We start from the raw sequence: 12,618 nt of genomic DNA, 5'->3' as shown, positions 1-12,618 counted from the left end.
TCACTCAATGCATCATTTTTCCTTTTGTACATGTAACATTTTTCAGAAGAGATGAAAAAACGAAGTGCAAATTTATTTTATGACTGCTCTCTGAATCTCTTGGAACAACAGACATCGCCGAATCTGGGAGTTGGTGGAAGAGATGTTTCAGCTGTGGAAGGAAAGTTACAGATTTCAGTGAGTGAAAGACATGGTTATTCTTGCAGAGACGTTGTGCCTCTGCGCCAGTTGCAGGTGGCTGTTTTTCTGTTGGTTGCCTGAGAGCGTAGGCTACTTGGCATCACCTACTCTGCATGCAAAACGACAGCTTGGGTTGGTGACATGCAAAAAGTCATCACTAGGATTCACAAGTTTTTTTCTCACTCTGTATCACAAACTAAACCGTACCACAAATACTGAGGTCCTGTGATACGATTCATTTTGGTGAAGTGCTGTGCTGAACAGAAGTACCCAGGAGCTTCGCTGCTGGTTTCAGTGAGGTCGATTCCTCCTGTCATCTACCACCTCGGTCTTCAGGATCTAAGTTGCCCAGCTACGAATGGAGTTGCACTGCATGACCCTCAGATGTGCCTTCAGCCTAAGTTATTCTGTGATTCTGTAATGGTGCAGTAATTCTGCATTTGAAGCATGTTCAGATATTCATGGTATTTGATGGAACAAGAAGTGATGTCAATGTCGCCAGTATTCATTAAATATTAAAATGCCACATCTGTGGTTAAAAATAAAGCTTAGGAGAAAACATTTTTCTTCTTCATTGACTCTTTCAGTGCCTTGTTAAAGCTCACCTGCTACAGAGTGCATTGTAGCAGATCTCTGAGTTGGAAACTATACCACAGAAAGGTTGCAATGTGGACACAGGTTCTGCCATAGAGGCTTTATAGGCATGTCAGGTATTGCCAAAAGGTAGCTGATGAACATGGAGGAATAAAATAGTGGAAGACACAGTTAACCGACAGCTGAGAAAAATCATCTCTGAATAGAAGGAAAATGTCTCTGAAATGACTGTCTAACATTTCCCAGGAAGAGACAAGCGTTATCAGTCAGAATCACAGGAGACCAATTGTTCTTACATGACATGATGATGATAGGCATCTTAAACCCTGAGGGTATTTGTCTTAATGAAGTAGTGTGGCAGTTTCATGTAAAGTAGCTTCCAAATGGTATAAACACAAATTGTACCAATTCATATGAAGAGAAATGTTTTTATGGCAAGCTGTAAAGGCTATCAATGGTTTTAGTTGTGTCACTCATGAAAGAGAAGAAAATAAAGCTCCTCAAAGCCTTAGGCCCATTGGAAACCCATTATGCTTTTTACAACAGCCTGAGGAAGAACAGCAGGACTGTGGTTACTTGAGAGGATATGAAACAATATTGCTCATCAGGTAATTTCTCAACTATTTGTTATTGATTGGACAACAAATAAATAAATCTCAACCTCTGGACTAAAGCGTTGGAGAAGATGACTCTATTCTCAAAATGATAATAAGAGTTTTGTAGAGAAAACAAAGAAAAACTATGAACTCCTGCTCTGGAGAGGATGAAAGGCCAAGGAGATGTCACTAAAGCAGATGAAAATGAGATCTGGATATGAAGAGAACTACTTACTGGTGAGCAAGCAGATTCATGAGTGAGTAGTGTGTTGATGGTGAAGCTGTATGAACTGAAAAAACCAACATACACACTGAAAAGAGCAATGGCATAGAGCCTGTTTCCACCTCCCTGCCCTCAGTCCTGCAAAAGCGTGCAGGAGGACAGGAGGAAAAGCCACCAAGTGTGATTCTGATGGAGGACAGGGAGGGTGTGGGCCGGCTATATGATACAGCATCTTTCTCCTTTATCTCTGAGGTCTATCATAATAGGCCAGCAATCTTAATTAAGCACTTTAGTAAGACAAATATCAAGTAAGAATGATTTCTATTAAAGTCAAGAACAGTTTTGTCACCTGAATAGGAGCAGGGTAGACCCAGCAATGCTCCATGCATGAAACAGGACTAGCAAATCTCAGCAATGCTTGGTTATATAGTAATTAGCTATTGCTGATGTGTTCACTTGATTTGATTTTAGCTTTGACAACTTCCAACATGAAAAAGAGTGGTTAAAATAAGTCATTCAGAGATACTATTTAATGAGGAAAAGGTGATTGAGAGGCTGTATGGACCCCTGTAGATAACAAAATTATGCATCAGAACAGAGCAAGAATTCTCTGAGGAGAAAAGTGAGGATGAAATGTTCAAATAAAAATTATTTACGGCATTAGGAAGACAACTAAGGAACTACAACTGAGGTATCTCTTTTCAAGTCTGTTTTCAGTCTTAAGTAAACAGTGAGGGGAGTAGCATGCTTCTTGGTCTGTCCACCGGTAAGAGATATTTCCCATCTCTCTTAGAGCCTGAAGCACATGCTGTACAAGCCATTCAAGGCTCTCAACAATTAAAGATCTTACTTGGTTTCTACAGACATGAAGGCAAATTTCCCAATGATTTCAATGAAAACTAGACTCTGAGAAAACAGGTAAAAAAATACTCAAACTTTACCACATAAAAGAACAGAACCCAGCCTGTTGGGGGGGGTTAAAAATTTTTGGGGGGGGAATCTGAATCTATACAGATAGAAGAAAATCAGTATGGTGTTCTTCAATAGCTATTGTTAGTGAGATATATATTAATAAAAATCTCAGCTCCCCAAAAACTTTACTTGAATTATGCCAAATTAATCACCAGTAAGATTTTATCCAATACAGCAGTAAATACAGCAGTGTGTCTGTCAAAACATGAAGCCTTGGTTCCTAACCACTATTCTTTGTCTCTTGAATAATGAGCACTTATCAGATGACAGTCTTAATGAAAGAATAACGGACACTCATTTTTAACTCTCCAGTTACTATACAGAAGACTATCAAATGGTTTTCTGGGGAATTTGTATTTTGTTACAGTTGTTTTCTATCTCCTAGAACTGCTTGCATGATCAGCTATTCTTGTGTGAAGCCAAAAAGAAGAGCTTTTCCAACTAGAAAACAGGATTAAATGTTCTTTTTGGTGAGTACCATAAAACAGAACAGCTTACATTAGTTCCCTTTTTCCCTTATCACACCATAGTTTCAGATGCTCCATAGTGCAGAAAGATTGGTTTTCCTATCTTGGTGTGAAAGCCTGTCATTAACAAGTGATTATTCAATTTATTTTTCCTTTTTTCCCTAAAATATGGCATGAGCCTTCTAATCTTTCACTCACATGAAACAGAATAATTGTAACTTCTTTAGAAGCAATGATGAAGATATTTTGTCCCCTTTGATAGGCTAGGGGTGATTGATGCTTGGAGTTTTGGGGATTTTTTTAGAAGTTGGATTAATTTATGGATTTTTTGGTCACTTTCCACTGTGAGCTTTGATAATAGAGGCTAAACACAGGAAGGTTTTTATCCCTGCTAGGACTAAGAAATGTTAAACAGAATTAGAGTTCGGCTCCTGAACCAGAGGCTATAGCAATAACAATAAGTGAGATAATTTTATAAGCATTATCTGTAGGAAATGTAATAAAATAGCTACAAGAGGAAATGTGTTTGGAATTATCTTATTGAAAATATTATTCAATATGTTAGAGATTAGAAACAATAACATCTTGTTTCCTGTGGTAAAAATGTGCTAATAAGAATGGTTATATTAATAGCATTGTCGCAGTCAGCCTGTATTGTTGGGGTTTAGCATAACTGAAAAAGCTTAACTTTTTTAGACTACTTGTGTTTAGATTTTGCCATTAGAAAAAATAATCATGATTCCTTCCTTTTTATCCTCAGTTTGCATTGCAGGTACTTTGAAGCGCCATGAAGTTTGAGATTTCACTTTGCAGACTGCATCCACATCTGAGACTCTTTTGTTTTAAGGGCAGTATTGGTTGATCTATTTGATGCTGCGTGAAGGTTTGAGTCTGCTGTCATTCCTGTGAAGTACGTAGGAGACTGGGCTGGAAAAGACTTATATGGTATGGGTGGTGGTCCTTTACTGTGCTGGTAACACCAAAATCTGTTTTATTGCGCCAGTTACCAACCTGATTTTCTGAGTGCATGGTTGAGGTAGCGGCTTAGGAGAGAGAAAGGCGACCTCATGATAAAACAACAAGCCCTGCTTGGTAGGAAGAATGTAAGAGCCAAAGAAATAAAATAATCAGAAGAATCAAAGAAATAATCAGCACTGGACTGAGTCTAGAATATCTGCAAGAATATGACATTTTCAGCAAATATGTCAAGTTTAAAATACTGACTTCCCTTGATCTCTTTATCAGGTTCTTCATTTCTGCTGCTTTCTTTGGTCTACCATTCCTTTTTTACTTTTCTCTTAAAGAAATCTATTTCAGACTTCTTTGAACTTTACCTGCAAATATATTGCCTTTATTTTCTCTTTTGTTCTTTCAGTTGTCTAGAAATTTCTAGAAGCTTCTCAGTAACTTTCACTGCAGTTTCCTCTCACTACATTTTCTGCATTACTGCATTGGATAGAGCCTAGAGTGAGAGCTCATGTGGTTGGCATGGTACAGTTCAAGTAATAGGTTTGTCCTTGCTCCAAAATGTTGACAATACGAGTAGACAAAATGTTTTTTAGAGAAAGGGTATAAGGCATAAGCGGTGTAAGTTACACAATTTTGACATTTGTCAAATTTGTGTCATAACATGAAAAGAAGGAGTTCTGAGTCTGAGTAAGACTCTTAAATTAAATAGAAAGTGGAAAAAAAGGAGCTGCTAAAGGAGGCAGATAATAGAAAACCTATTTATCACTTTTCACAGTTGTAGAACATAAAGTCTTTCACAGAGCAAGGCATGCGTGAAGAGACCTTGAAGCTGTGTATGGTACTTGTGGAAAACATTGAGTAGAAGCAGGATATTTCATCAGAAAAGACAAATGAAAACCAACAGAAACTACAAACCGCCTTAATGCTTTCTGCATAGTTGTCAGCATTCACTAAGACAGTATTCAGTGATTTCTGAACAGAAGGACATAAGTAGACAGAAACATTGGTCGGCTAATGTCTATGTCTTGAAATTTGTAACCAATACTGAAGCCAAGTTTGAGGCACGTGGAGTCAAAGTTTTAAGGTGCTTTCAACACCTCAGGCTCCAACTTCAGATAATTATTGGTAGTGTCTCAAAGATTACAGTACAGGCATGTTAATTTGAGCAGTCCAAGACTGAAGGGGCCACTTTTGAGCATAACAGAGAATTTATCACAGGTAACCCAAGAAATATAGTGGGAAGTAAGGGCTAGAACTCTACTGTTACTATTTCACCATGTAGCAGTAAGACCTTTCCACCCTGTATTAGAGATGTAGGACTTCATGTTTGTGTGGAATCAAATTAGTGTGTTACACAAACTTAAGAACTCCTCAGCTCCTATGTGGTAGGTAGCAAAATGCATGCACTATAAGGATTGTAATCCACTATACCAAAATAAACTGAGTTTGTTTAAACTATAATTGAAGCTGCTTCTAGTTAAAACATACAGGCTGTCATCAAGTAGTGCAGGTTGCAGGTAGTAGAGTAGTACAACATAGCAGGTAGCAAGAGCGACAGCAAAGCTGGTCTTGTTGCTAAATGGTGCTGCAGATTTGAAGCCAGTGAGTGGCATAACAAATTAAGAAGTCTGTTAGATATTCTGTTTGTGAAGACCCAAATTTAAAAATAACTAGTCAGAGCATCAGCTTGTTTCTGGGGCTGAGTGACATGTTTTGAAATTTTCTCTGTACACAGAGAAGGGAAAAAGCTGACTAAAGAGTTCCTATTGACCTATAATGCAGAGACATTTCAGGCACTAAACGGCTTGCTTATCTGCAAATCCAAAATATCTTCTACTGCATGAAATGCTGCGCATGCCCTAGAAGGCAGAAAGTAGCAATGTATTCAGAAATATAAAGTTAAATAGGTCTTAACTGATTGACTACCACACTGAATGTTACAAACACGCAGCTCTGTTTTCCAAGGCGGTAGGGGCATTGTGGACTTCAGAGTGATCCAAGCTAAGGACATTTATCCAGCCTTTATGTCCATGGTTTTATGCATACAAATTTCATATCATCCTGAATTTCCTGCTGGCTTTTAGTCTTCTCCAAGAAAAGAGAACTAAAGCTATTAATTTTAAACACTGTGCGTTGCTTCTTACTGATTATTCACTGAAGGGCTAAGTGATCGTTGAAAAGAACCTCTTCCTAATTCCCGTCCTAATACCAGCAGGCTTTGATATTCAGACACCCCTAGAATTCAGAAAGACTCTTAGTTTAATAGCATTAATCCTTATATTCATTACAACAGTTATTTACATGAACTGTAATCTCCTAACGTGACTACGCGCATGTGTGAAGAGAGCACCCGAAATCACTGCACTGTTTCGTCTTTTATTGCACACTTCTCTCCACGATGCTTCCAAAGCCACTATTATTCGCAGCAAATTGATTTTTATATAAACACGTGCCAGAAACAAGCAGGTTCCCGTCTGTGCTCATCCCCTCCCAGTTTTGACATCTATCAGTTCAAGATTGCGCCTCATGGGGGTGCTATCCCACCTAGAATAAATTGTGTTGCATTACACTGTGAAATGCCTCTATCGATCAGAATAATATAGTGACACATATATGAAGATATTTCCTTTCCTCCCCCCCCGCCCCCTTTCAGCATACACTGTTCCTTTATTTCCCACAGGATCCCAGAGCAACTCTACAACTGAGTTTCTCTTCTGCCAAAGAGATCTTCAAATAAAAAACAGATTTTTCTTTCCAGAATAAAGTAGCACCTTTCTACGTGTAGGTGAAAAACTTCCTCAGGTGAAAGAAAGAAAAATGCATACTTCAAGAAACAGTTTTTTCTAAACCATACCAGGATAAATAGTTTTAGCAGGTTTCAGAGAAGTTACTAAAGATTTACACCTGCTTGTGTGATTAGCATCCAGCTTCACAAGATAGAAAGCCAAAAGCTAGCTTTAATGGTACCTATTTAGGACATTATTTGAAGTATTTTCCCATCTTTTTCCAAGTAACCTGCACTCTTCTGTTCTTGTGATAATTCATAAGCAGTAAGACACAGTAACAGTTCCTCTGACACTTTATATCTTCAAAGCACCAAAAAGGATCTAAGAATATCTGTGTAACTTACAGGTTTTCCTCCCATTATTAAGGAAAAGATTCAAGTATGCTATGGACCTTAAGCCCATGAGCACATACATCAGTGACAATAATTATCCTTTCTTATGTATGTGCTAGTCATGAGTGCACTCATGCTCAAAGCTGAGGAGCTCTATTGAATTGGGAACTGTATTTTTTGCTTCAAGAAATCTGCAGTAAAGGCTTCATCTTTTCTGTCACTTGAATCCTTCTAGTTTTCTTAAAATCCTACTATTTAAGGCTGAATTTTAAGGCCCAGGGTGAATTCATTAGAAGTCTCAAAAAAAGTAATTTAGATGCTTTGGAACAACAAAACAGAAAGCAAGTTGTGTGGTTAGAGGGAAATTAGGTTGTATAAGGGTTTATACAACTGTCACTTTTTTTTTTGTTTGCTGCTAACCTCAGACTGACTGAGGAAAAAAAGTTCCAGGGTTGATATGTAGTTAAGAATTGCTTTTTGAAGTTAGGAAGAGAAATCTATGCTTCATTCAAAACATGATCAGTAGCGCTTCCTAAGATTTTAAACAGAAAATAGTATCTTGCTGCTTCTGTCATGTCACAAGGGCTTCCTTTACATTCTCCCTCAGCAGCCTGAGAGAGAAAAGTTGCTGGTTTCAGGCTGCTACTGTGACAACAAGTAAATATCTTACTCAAAGCAACAGAGCAAAGCCCTAAAGAAATTCCTCAACTCCAGTGAGAAAACATGCAAATAGGGAAAAAAGGAAAAATCTGTAGATCGGAGAGTGCACCAAGATGCACGTTGGCAATGGAAAAGCACTATTAAATCAAATAAGTTAGGATAAAACCAGATCTAATCAGTAAACACACTGAAGTTGGATTCACAAGGAAAACCAGCAGGGACCTGGGGATCTTTGAAGGCAGGACATAGATCCTAAACTCGCATTGGTTTGAATCTGTTAGTCCATGCGATGTAGCCTATTGCTGGGTAGGTGTAACATCTCAGCTTGAAAGCAGAAGAGCTACATGTGAACTGATAATCCACCTCCAAGGCAGGTTTGCATGGTCCTTTACCTTTCTCAGCACCTGCTTCAGAGGTCTGCACGCATACAACCAGTATCAAGATATCTTAAAACACACTCAGGGACCTAGCTTGGATGAAACACTTGGGTTTTTTTTTTAAAATCTCATCCCTGGCTCTACATTTCTCTTTTTCTCTAGCAGAGGCAAAGCTTTCCTTATCAAACTGCTGCAGCAATTTGCAAAGCTCGCTCCAGTAGACCCCCCCGCAGTGAAGCACCCATGCACCAGGGGACACTGCTAACAGCTTCGCATGGCACAGCCAGGCTACAGGACAAGGATGGGGTCTGGAAGAAGCCCTGAGCAAGCTGGCAGCAAAGCTTACAGCAACTGTAACTGTGGCAAAGGCCTTTGTTTATAGTTCACTATTTATGACTAGCAATGAGAAGTCTGCCTTGCTGGCAGTTAAAATTTATTATATATATAGTTATAGAATTCAAACTGAGAAAAAGGACAAATATGGCAAAATTAGTCTGAAAATTCAAATATTCTTGGGAATTCATTATATATGTATTTAGTTCTGTCCAATGCCCTTCAGGGCTTCTTAACTTCCAGATTCTTCCCCTAGTATCTTCCTCTAATTTTGGTTCAGTTTTAAATGAAGAACCGTGTTTTGTAATGAAAACTTTCATTTAGAAAATGTGAGTGAAGTAATTAAAGTTTTTCAAATATATAGCTTTGAAAATGTGATATTAACATGAAGTGGAAAATGCTTTTGTCCATTTTCTGGCAAGAATTATTTACCAAGTTTAATTAGAATTCAGAAATAATTTCGATCCCTCAAACCCCAGTATCATAGAATCACAAGGTATTTCAGGTTGGAAGGGATCTCTGGAACTCATCTAGTCCAACTTCTTGCTGAAAGCAGGGTCAGTGGTAAGGTCAGACCGTGCTGCTCAGGGCAAACTGAAACCAAGCAAACCTGAGATCACGTTGCTCAATTTCAATATATTTACTGTTTGTCAATAAAAAACTAAATTAATCTGAATCTACCTGATACCACTGAGTTTTGAATCTGAATTCTCAGCATAGATAAGCTAAAGAGCATCTGTAGATGGGGACTAGGTGTGTCGAAGAGCGATTCTGAGGCAACCAGCAGAATTTAACCCGTGTTGTGCAACCGGTGCCTAACCTTTCAAACTGCCTTTTCTCTGTGCTGGGTTATAGGTTCCTCACTTAGACCAGCCTAGTCCATGGACTGTGTTAGCTCTGTGCTTTTAGCATCTCTAGTGTATGATGTGTAGCTATTGGCACATACTGAAAAGTCTTGTTACTTTCGTAATCACCAAGATATTGCTGAGAAATCTTATACATGTAAGTACACTTTCACTTCATTATTAATGAAAACAGACATTCAGACTGAAAATAAGGAGTAATTTTTGTCCACAGAGACAGGTACAGTGTGCTCAGCGAGTAAGAGTACAATGAAAAACAACACCAGTTACAGGGTGGAAATAAAATAATCAGGCAGTAGCCCACCTGGAGTCTGGAGAGACCTGTCTGTCAGGGAGAGGATGACCCACCCCCAGCTGTGGCTGCCCACCTTGGCCCGGTTGAGGCTTAAAGGCTGGTAGTCAGCTGACATTTTGATGATCATTTTGAAAGCTGGTAAGAAGCTAAGAGAAGCTATGGGAAAAAGGTAGACTATCATAACAGGCCTTGATCAAGCAACCTGGATAATAAGAACAAGACTAAACAAGACTCATACAGAAGAGCCTTGGTTAGGCAAGGACCTGAAGTGATTAATGTACCTGTGGTAGAAACATCTAGCAGCTCCATGCTGGAAAAAAATACTTGGTTTTGTGATCTTTCTACGGGGTTGGGTTATCCAGTACCTTCTGTCTGAAAACACTAGGGCTTGACATAGTCTCTGGGTTGCTGTTAGCCCTTATACTGCAGTGGGGTGATTCGGGCCATTGCACCAGGAGCCATGGAAGATGGATGTAGCTTGGGGTATCAGAGAGCAAGTCTTAGTGTCTGTAGTGCTCTACCTGTGAACTGTTAAGTGGCAAAAAAGCAAATATAACCCCACTAAAAGCCTTCCAATTATTTCTGCTATGTGCAGGTCTGATCTGTAAACAGAAGCCCAGGTAGGCATCACAATACAAGTTAGGTTTGCTCTTCCCCCTGAAAATCAGAGGCAAATTGAGCAGTCAAACAAAGTTTCAACATTTTGGCTGAAAAAGCAGATTTTGTTTAGGGAGGTATTACCTGTACCCTCTCAAGCTCATGTCTCCTTAGGCTTTAAACTTTCTGGATTTTGAGTTCCTGTTGTAACTCTCTGCAATGTACTTTAAAAGGGCATTATTAAGAGAAACACCACTGGAATGGCAAACAGCTTGCAAAAGCAACAAAATGCATCTTTCCTGCATTCCTGTAAGAATGGCTTTTAGGAATCAATTTTCTTTTTCCATGGTCTGTCTTCAGTTGAGCCTGGGTCCCCTTGAAGGCATCTTATTTTACCCCAGATCCTAGTCCTTGTTTTCTCCAAAAATTCTGTTGGGCACTGCTTCTAGTGTGACGTTTCCTTTATGGTTTCAAGTACATGTTGTTTTGGACTATAACTTCGTGCATTAGGAAGTGTTACAACAGCAACTATCAGTTCCCAGTTTGAAATTCAGTTTCTCAGTTTACTACAGCATTTTGCCATGCCTGAACTTCACATTACCTGGCACCCTAGCTACCTGCATTTGTTTAGCTACAGATGGCAACACCTCCACAAACGCCTTTCATACAGGCATTTTACTTTGAGAAGAGCTAATGATCACCATATGATCTTTCCTCTTCTTTTTTGTTATGTGAAAGAGCTAGTAATGGTCGCATTCGGAAAAATCACTATATGGAATTAGCCCTCATAAATGGAGCAATTCAGGCTCCTAGCAAGGATGAAATACATTGATTGTTTGCTGTTCCCTCCCCCAATCCCAAACACAACTAATTCAGTTTGTATAAATTAATGTCGTGCATGATTCAGTGGTGCAACAGGAGCTCAGTTCAGGGATCAGCCCTCATGTACTTTAAAATTAATTCTATAGGAAGATTTGATTGGTGCAGAACACCACAGGGAAGCAATTAAATAGCACAGGAAACAAGATTGTTAGAACAGGAATGAAAGATAGGGGAATCTGTATGACCCAATGCTCTGATTTTTCATTTTGGTCCTCAGTGATCCTCCTGCCAAAGTAAAAAACATTGTTGCATAGCAGAATTCAAATAGAGTGGTTGTGGTAGTAGGAAAAAGGTACCGTGAAAACAGAATGAATGCAAGCGAGTATTAATAAGTCTAGATCAGTGATTACTGTTCTCTCAAAAAAGCAGAAGAGTGAACATAATTCTAAAGTCACACACAAGACCACAGAAATGCTGAAGAATTCCCATGGAAGCACGTGGATTTTACCCTGGGAAAAATCTGTGACCATTTTGAGAAACACTGCTATAAATTAAAGATGCTTTTCTCCTGGAAATGAAAAATCTCCCTTTGCTCCATAGCAAGTTCATCACTTCTGCAATAAAGCTGATAACGTCTGGTGAAAACATATCAGTGTTTCTTTATATTTCAAATAGCAGTGTTCACAAGCCTCTCAGATTCAGTTATTTTCTGATCATGATTCATTGTAAAACAATACCTTGTGCTTATTCCCAACATTGGTATAAACATGCATTTAGTGTTTTTAAAACAGCCCATAGAAAACACTGAAAACCCTTTGATGCTTATCTTTGTCTGCAGAAGGTCAATACTGGAATATTGTTATTTACTTCTTTCATTCCTTATCGTCTTTTTCTTAATCCACCGTCTCTTCTTTCACTGAAAAGTACTATTATGTTTTTTGTGGAGTACCTGCATAGAATGAGAAATATTTCGCAGTTTAGTATTTAGTGTTCCAACCATTACTCCTCTTCAGAGCCAGGTTTCATTAGCAGAAACCACACTTCTTCAGCTGCTCTACATGCTCATAAGCAGCTCCTTCTTCACCTGTGGAAACGTTTGGGTTGGGAAGGCTGTGGCAGACAGGATGAGCTATTCAGTATTTTATTCCTTTCTACATGCTTGTTAGGAACAGTGTTAATCATACTACGATACATACTGCATTCAGTAAGTCTCTTGCCAGTCCTTCAGCAATGACAGATGCAGATCTCTACCCCATAAGCCATTTAGCTATCACGGTGGAGGCAGAGGAAGGATGTTTCTTGCTCTGGCTCCCTGTGTGACCAGCCTGTTTCTGGAGCACGAGGAAGAGACTTTGTGTAGAATGAAACTCTATTCTCATCCCAAACATGTGCCAGTCAAATAATTCTGTTAGCATGATTGCCCAGGTTTCTGAAGGACTGCAGCACCACTACAGAAAGCCTCAGTGGCCAGGTTAACTGGATTTCCCAGTTTGAGTTTGCCCGAAGGGCAAGGCACTGTGCTCCACAACCTCGGTGAGAGATCAAGCAACAC

At 39.1% G+C, this 12,618-nt stretch overlaps 1 long non-coding RNA gene across 2 annotated transcripts; it reads left to right on the top strand.

The window, feature by feature from the left end:
- Positions 1-1,093: 1,093 nt before the first annotated feature.
- On the top strand, positions 1,094-4,546 carry LOC141927723 (uncharacterized). Of its 2 annotated transcripts, none has more exons than XR_012624564.1 (3): positions 1,094-1,607; positions 2,951-3,035; positions 3,793-4,546. It is a non-coding gene; the product is annotated as an uncharacterized LOC141927723 (long non-coding RNA). The 2 variants fall into 2 exon arrangements; XR_012624565.1 differs by lacking the exon at positions 1,094-1,607 and adding an exon at positions 2,387-2,511.
- The last annotated feature ends 8,072 nt before the right edge of the window (positions 4,547-12,618 follow it).

The sequence above is a fragment of the Strix aluco genome, chromosome 10 (assembly GCF_031877795.1).
Source record: "Strix aluco isolate bStrAlu1 chromosome 10, bStrAlu1.hap1, whole genome shotgun sequence".
NCBI classification, from domain to species: Eukaryota; Metazoa; Chordata; class Aves; order Strigiformes; family Strigidae; genus Strix; species Strix aluco.
The sequence above is the reverse complement of the archived record's forward strand: the minus strand, read 5'-3'. Positions and strand labels throughout refer to the sequence as shown.